The sequence below is a fragment of the Lipophrys pholis genome (assembly GCF_963383615.2).
Source record: "Lipophrys pholis genome assembly, chromosome: 17".
NCBI lineage: Eukaryota > Metazoa > Chordata > Actinopteri > Blenniiformes > Blenniidae > Lipophrys > Lipophrys pholis.
In genome coordinates, this window is record NC_137643.1 from 14,226,228 (window position 1) to 14,234,947 (window position 8,720).

Here is an 8,720-nt window from a genome sequence, read left to right on the forward strand (position 1 = left end):
TTGAATATTTCTTTGTGCACACATCTGTATGCATATAGTTGTCAAGCTTGAGGACCAAAGAAGTGCAGCTGTACACAACAATTTAGGCAATCATTCCCACACAAGCCCTCTAAACTCCTTTGAACCTTTATCGACCAAATTTGGTAACTCCCTCAATGCTTCCTGTTTCTTCTAAACAAACTATGTGTCATGAACAATCACAGAAGACATTAAATAAATGATGTGCAACACACTGAATTAGCTGCTGCTTGTGTGGGATTGTCACATTTAGTGTCGATAATAACAAAGCATGATTGAGCTTTAAACTTCTCATATATAAAAATAAACACTGATGTCGTCTGACCTTTTGTCTTGTAAAGACCCATGTAACTCAATGCTAATTAGGAAGGTTAACTGATTGATGCATTTATTTTAAAGAATGGATGATCAATGATCTAACCCAGTCGTCTTTTGTTTGTTGTCAATCTGACTGTTCAGTTTGACAAAGATCAGATTGATGTGCTTTATTATGCACCAAGAAAGTTCCCTGTTTCAGTGACTGGCTCACACTTATGATGCTTTGCACTGTGATGTTGATCATTTGTGACATTCACACCCAGCTTGACCTGCCCATGCAGAAAATGGAATCGTTAGCTCATCTAATTAAGCTTTGTTTTGTGTTTGTCACTAAAGAAACATTCTCCGTGTTCACAGTCTGATCAGGAACAGCCAATCATGTGTTGGAAAAGCAGCGTTGTCTTGTGAATAGACCCGTTGTGCTTTGCCACTGCCATTTTTCGCAAACCAGCATGTGTGAAACGTCGCATGGTGACGTCACGAAACACGCATGTACAGTAAGAGTAATTCAATCCTAATTAGGGAGACATGATAAGAACGATTAAGTACCTGGACATCGTTGAATTGGATTGAACCAAACCATCCTTCACGTTTGAAGTGAAATATTTCTTCAACTATTAGATCAGTGTTTACCTGAAGCATTTTCATTCTGATTATTTGCATCCATGTGAACTCGACTGAGAGCAGAAATTCCCGTTCTAATGGGGGAAAAGAGGCTTTTGCCAACTTGGCATGAACAGAAATTAATTTCGTTCAGAAAAACAGAAAGGTTGAAATTGCACTTATTTTCCTCAGAAATATCAAGTTGATCCGGTTTTATAAAAAGGTTGTGACTTAGACTTTCTCATAATGCACTTGCGCCCTTCTGAACTGAATCAAAGGAAAACTTTTAAAGGTATAATTAGTAGAAGCTATTATTATCTCATTTTATTGGTGCCACACACTGAAGATGAAATTGGGCTGTCCGTGGCCCGTGAACTAATCTAACCAGTTGGATAAAACATATTATGTCATCATTTCATGAATAAAAACTGGGTGTATTACATCTAAAAGAGTGACAACTGCACGGACCACCATATGATGGCCTACAGGTAGTTGAAGTTGAACTGAATCGGAATCTGAAAACAGATCGGCAGAATTTATTTACTTTAGTATGATGTGGTATGCAATCATAAAAAAGTACATGGGAACATTAGACCCTATACTTTTGTGTAATTTCTGTCTTTGGATTGCAATTGTAGTAATCTATGGCCGCTTAACTGTTCATAGATAACAGCAACACCGACATGCAGGAGTCTTTTAGAGAAACGTTTCTCAGCAGTTTACAGAAAACAACATGCCTCAACATGAGGCAGGCAAAGCCTAATTTTTACATGAGTCTCGCTGAAATTCTCAAGAATAACTGACCTTTCCAGGGAAGTAAAGGTACTTTTACATTCCATTAACAAATCATACATGAGAAGACTCATTCCTAAGCATACATGTAGCATCCAGATTTGTTTACTCGTTTGTCATCTGGGTAAAATATTGCTCTCCTGGTGACATATGTTTATTTTGTTCTGGCAGTAGTGTTACTTCAATGTCATGCCAGGGAACTGAATTGACACGGTGAAAAACAAGAGCATGACAGACAAAGAGACAGAGAAAGAGTGAATCCAGTGAAAGCGAGCAGAGGGCTACCACCCACTGGAGCAGACAGCGTGCACTGTCTCACTCTGCAGAAAGTCAGCATAGGCACAAAAGGTACAAAAGCCATCTGGGCTAGGCGGCTACGCTACATCCAGAGACAATAGGGGCTCATTCACGCAGTCCAGCCCAGCCAGGGCCATCTGCTCTTGGTGAGAGTGAGTGGGAGACGGGACCTCCTGGACCTCCAAGACCCCCACAAACTCCAAATTACAGCAGGTTGGTAGTCCAAAATCAGCATAATATTAGAATTGGAGTATGGAAAATATGAATGAAGATGAGCCACTTAATAATGTGGGCTAATACAATGGATGGCGGTGGCTGAGTCAGACAAGTGAAGCCCTGAAGCCTCCAGCGTTTGGGAGCGAGAGCATGTGCGACGTTTTTTCCAATCAACAATGGTGAAAGCAGGGCAACTGTTACAACAGCGGGGGAGAGGATGACAGAAAGGGAGCGTGGATGCATGCAAACATCCATACATTTAGCATCCAAGCCCAGATGCACACATACAGCAAAATAACAGCAGTCATTCATCATGCGGAGGGAATTGAACAAAGAGACGCGTGGGAGACAAAACAAAACCGATGTCCCTCAACTTCTGTTTCGCAAACTTAATCTACTGTTGTTTCGGTGTATAAGTGTGTTAGATGTGTGGGCATAAAGATTCATCGAGTACACCTGTATATGGAAATAAAGATACGAATGTGAATGCAGATCACAAACAACAGTCATGAAAGCCTTTAATACACAAACACACACTGTCCATCTTCCTACTTTGAGCCAGGGAATTCCCCATTCGAATGTCTTCCCTCCAGTGAGGCCAAATAAGGGACCCATTCAAAGGCATACGATGGATACAGACACACAGTTTAAGCTTTGACACTTTGATCTTGTAATAGCCAAACATGTGATGAAAGAGGTCGGCCTCCGCCTTTGAGAAACACAAATCTTCCATAATTATCTTCCAACTGATCACAAGAGCTAGAAGATTGTACATTTTTCCTGTAACAGTAGGATTTCTGATTTTCTTTTTCTGATGCCACAATTAATCTCAATGTTTCAGCTGTGAGTTGTTTAAGCAATATTCCACTAAAGGCCACGCTGTTATAATGAATACTAGTTGGATTCCAAAATGTTGGAAGCTCAGCTCATCTTCTCCACTGCTTTACAGAATTCATGATTCGCTTTGAATTTATGTGCAGTTTGCATGTTCTCCCTTTGTGCAGGAGCACAATGTTTCTCCTCCGCCCTAGACACATACATATGAGGCTAATCGATGACATTTACTTGCCCCGTGGAGAAATAGAAGGCACACAAACTACCCCACCGTGCCATTTTTTTGTTTTATGCACAAAATTGCAAAATAGAGTTTTCTTCTAAGTAAAACTTCTAGCAATTAATGAAAAAAAAAAAAGCATTTCAAAAGGTGTCTGAAACATAAATAGAGCCGTGCAGAATCAATGGCACGTGTCTGGTGTTTCTTCTTGGCTGGATATGTGGAGTAAATACACAAGTTATAGGTTAACAGTGTGTTTACAGCTTTTTACGGCCTTCGGATTATGGTCACATTCACCCTTTGATTTTATGTGCGTTACCATCAAAAGAAACATGTCATGAAACACAACAGCCTTGCCCCAGTGAAACTTGTAGAGCAGGACCAACACTTGCTTGTCATCAGCAGCTTTTGTTAAACAGTATCAGACACAATGACAAGCTGTCAGCAGTTTGTATTTGCAGATTCTATTATTTCAGTGTCAACACTGTCAGCTAAAAGCTTTTGTATATCCATTCTTCACGGGCGCTGACTGTTTACGCTCTTTAGATTGCGCAGACAGGTCGACATTTTTTTCGGGTCTGAGTTTAAAGTGATTTGGTGAGGATTGTTTACCCAAAGGCGGTTGCGAATGCGTACAACTGTGTACTCAACCGTGCTTCATTTCTTTGTGTGCGGCATACACGCGGAGGGGGAAACACCTGAGTTCACTGTAGGACTCTATGAGACATCAAGCGGCCACTGATGAAAGATCCCGTGTCGAAATTTACGCCTCGCGTTAACGAGTGGTTTTATTCTCAAAACATAACCATAGACACAACGTGTGGAAATCCCCCTCATCTGCTGACAGACAGTTGTCAAAAACCTCAGATTAATGAAGCAGTCTCTCAGTCAGCTGGTTCCCAAAGGCCAACGCTGCTCACTCGCCTGGCCCCTGGGGCTTCAGCGGCCTTTCAGTGACTAGAGGTTGTACGTAGACAAAAGAGAAGAAGTAAGGAATACATGTATTTTCAAACATGCGTTTCAAGAAAATAAGAAATTCATTCAATTTGAGAGTAACACATAAGATCCGGCTGTCAGCTGCAGCTGATCTGAGTGACCTTTATGTATTTATTAGATTATTCCATGTGCAAAGGATTTATTGCACTGAAGTACATTGGAAGGATTGTGTTCTCTCCGCTCGTATTGGCCTGGAGTTATGAAGACGACAGCAGGACAGCAGCATCGGGGGGGAAAGAAGAAATGTATCTTTCATTTCATTTTCTTGTATTTCCCTTGTGTGCAACTATTCAACTAAAGCTCAGACAGATAGCACAGCAGAGGCACAACGTGGACAGCCAAGATCTGGAGTCATACTGAGACTTTTGATACGGTGCAGCAGCTGGATTTTGCAGGGAGCTAAAGTTCACCAAGACGTTCTTGGTGGTGTATACGTTCAAGCTGTGTCAGTGCCTTGTTTATTTGATCTGATGTCCTATTCATAGAGGCAAATCTGGGTTTCAAATCATGCCATAGTGATTTACATCAGTCATTAAACATCCTCGTTGCCAATAAATCTGGGATTTCATTTCAATGATGAATCCGTGGCGAAGCCTCCACAGAAAACTTTTCCATGGCAACGAAAAGACGTCCACCTGCAGTTAACGCCGCAAAAAAACGTTTCCTGGAAATGTCCTGAAAGCATGACTCCGGAGCTGGATCCAGTGCGCAGCTGTAAATGTGATGACAGTTTTTGGTCCATATTCAATCCGCAAGCCAACTGGATTAAATCTGCTTAATATATCAAATTTGTTGCAAAAGCAAGGTAGACAGGCAGATAATCATCCTTTCAACAACATGCTGTTTTATTCCAAATTCCGCTGGCTTTCAAACGACTCTGATTTGTTAGTGACCAGCGACTGTACTGCACAGGAAAAGTTAGAAAAAGGCCGTGTGTGTGTGCGCGCATGTGTGTGTGTGTGTGTGTGTGTGTGTGTGTGTGTGTGTGTGTGTGTGTGTGTGTGTGTGTGTGTGTGTGTGTGTGTGTGTGTGTGTGTGTGTGTTTACCCGCCGGGCAGAAAGAGGTTTGTGACAGGCTTTGACAGGTATGGCATGGTGGCAGGCCTCCCAGCTGTCTAACAAACAGACAAGGAAACGATAGATAAAGAGAACCGATGCAAGGAAAGTGAGTGAGTGATGGCTGAACGAGCCCGGATGGGTGTATATACAAATGACAGAAAGACAAAACATTACAATAATAAATGATCGACAGTCACTCCCCATACACCTTTCTTCTCCCGTCTCTGTATGATCTCTTTACTTAACAGTCCCGTCTCTCAACATTCAGCCCTCACCTGGACAAGTGGCAAACTTGCACCAAACAGTTGCTCCACAGAGACAAACCTAGAAACAGCTCAAGTGCTCAGAATATCGAAACCTGCCTATACATGAGAGAAACCACTCTGTGTGCTCAAGAGCTGCAAACCAAGTACGAACTTGCAGTGAAATAGCGTTAAAGGCAAAGTGAGAATTTGTGACAACAGAAAACAAAAAAGTGTTAAAACAGTGAGGATTTAGAGATGTGTGTGAGGCTGATTGTTTAGTTTCAGTGTGCTGCCAGACAACCAGGCCCATATGTCACTCTCCTGCTAAAAAGAGAGATCGAGATAGGCCCCTGACTTCTAACCCCCTGTCAAACTCATGCAGACACTTACAAACACACACGCTCTCTCACTGACACGCACCCCCACAAAGTCTCACACACACGTAGCGAAATTCATTTGCTCTATCCGTCGAGCTCAGCCAGCCCCCGATTCACTACACAGAAGTTACACAACTTGTTGACGTCGCACTGAAACTCTCCGCCGAGCTGTTCCTGTGTGTCTCGTTGAGGACGAGCAGCACACCTGGCTTCGCAGGACGAAAACAGAAGGTACAGGAGGTCATGGGAAACAACATGCTTCTGTGTGAGTCTGTGTGCTGGGAGGCACACACAGGTGTGTTTGGTCTTATCGGTGTGAAAGCACGTGAGCGCACTGCCAACGGAGTCGTTTCGTACTTCAGATCTGTCACCATATTTCAGCCGAAAGAAGTCAAGATCACAGCGGCAGCCACAACAGCGTCAACGAGCACAAAAGGCGGGATGGACAGATGAATGAATAAGGGAAGCGCCGACTGCATATCTTGAAAGATGGATGGTCTAATGGGGGGGATGATTTAAGTGACAAGAGAAATGACAGATGCTGCAGGGTAAATGGCTGGATTGACAGATAGATGGAGAGGCAGACCGATCCATAGAGATGCAAAGTGACAAAAAAAAGGAGATGAGAGAAAAATGAAAGCAACAGATTATCCTTCAAGCAACAGGGAAAAGAAGACATCATGTTCTGAATTTAAGTGATGGGAACAGTGACCACCAAATCTGACTAATAGCTCTGAAAATAGATTTATCCTTAAACATTTTATGGCTCCACCTGAGGCCCTGACGTGTTGACAGCTTCGAGAGTAATTGAGAACCAGCATCTAAACTAGACCCTGGCTCTCCGCTGGAGTGGACTGTTGACGTGGGCTTCCGATCCCTTACGCTCGACTGGAGGGGCAGAAAGGTGGGGTGGTGTTGGGGGTATGGGAGGGAGCTTTCATGCCTCAGCTTCCTCGCAGTTAAAAAGCACAGATTCCCTCTTTTGCTCTGCCTCGCTCCGTTACATCTATCAAAGCTCCGGCTGACAGGGGAGACACAGGAGCAAACACAGAGCTCTGAGACACACACACACACACACACAGGACTGAGGAGAGGGTGAGGGTGTGGGGAGTTTTACTTGTTCATCTGTACTTCATAATTAAGAAGCGCGGCTTCATAAGGCTCGTGTCAGGCTCTTGTTGTAAGTGTTGACATCTTGCTATTTATGTCCTTGTTGGTGCCCATTTGTTTTTGCTGTTGTCTCATTTTTTTTTGTCATTTGATACAAACTGCCACGCAAAGGCTGTAATATTAATCATTGTGGTGAATGTTTATTGTTGATCTCACACACACACAATACAGACATCGAGCTACTCTGTTTTTTGTTCATGCTGTCAACGCTCAGCAACCCCCAGAATTTCACATCGACAAAGCAAAATCTACTCATAAATATGATTAAAAGACCGATAGCGAGAGACTGTTTTTTGCTTCCCTGCAAACTCATCCTTGAAATAAATATTGAAATCTTTCCATTTACATAATAAAAAAAGAAAGAAGAAAAAAAAATTCCTCAAGTATGATTTCTTCAACAATTTATATATTTTTTCACACTGTGAACTGGCATCGTGTTTTTGTGTAGTGCATTTGCGGTGAAATTCACTGGGAGTAATAAACTCCACCTTCTGGTCTATGTATTCCCTCTCCTGCAATATTACTTCTGCTGCTGAGGAGATAAAATGTATCCTCCCTTCATGGTGATTACAGCTTCTTCATCAGCAGACCAAAAAAAACGAAACAAATTTCTTTTAAAATCGGAGTAAAACGGGGCTGCCAGCGAGGAAATATTCTTGACAATCATTTGCTCTTTATCGTCTGACACACACACACACACACACACACACACACACACACACACACACACACACACACACACACACACACACACACACACACACACACACACACACACACACACACACACACACACACACACACACACACACACGCACGATGATCTTGATCAGATGCTCAAACCACCTCAACTGCCTCCAAGCAGCTCGACTTTTAGTAGATTCATGACGGCTGAGTTCCTCACTCACTCTTTAACTTATCGTAGTTATGTCTCAGTTAAAACAGAGCTTACTCTTAAAGCTGCACTTTCACCAGTTAATTCATATGAACTCTCAGAGGTTGCAGCTAACAGGATACTGAATAAATAAAGTGAAAAAAAACGAATCATACAGACTGAATATATTGGTTGATTTAAGACCTACTGAAACGGGTTGTCAGTGCCTGCTTTATCGTAATGGATAGCCTATGCTAACTGTATTAGACATTTCACCACTGTTTTTCACACAGAGGTATGAAGTATGACTCATTTGGGCTATTGAGAGTATACACCCACTGTTCTAATACTAGGTAGGGCCTTTCTTTGTTCACAACTCAGCTTGAAGTCTTTGTACTGTAGATTCCACCAGACACTGGAAACATTTTGCTTTGTGACCTGCTTCACTGTCATGCCCGAGGGTACCCAGCAGTACAAAAAAGGTCAGTTGAGGACATAAATGTGGACATAAATTGAGGGCATAATGCACATGTCCGGTAATAACACTCATTCAGGTGATGTCTGATTTTTATTCAGGGGCTTAAAGTGTGGTTAAACATCACTTTAGACACCATTATGCCATTATGCCACTACCACCTGAACCTCCAGATTGTATTGTTGGCAAAAGAAGGTTTGAGTCCTCGGATCAATGCTATTGTAAC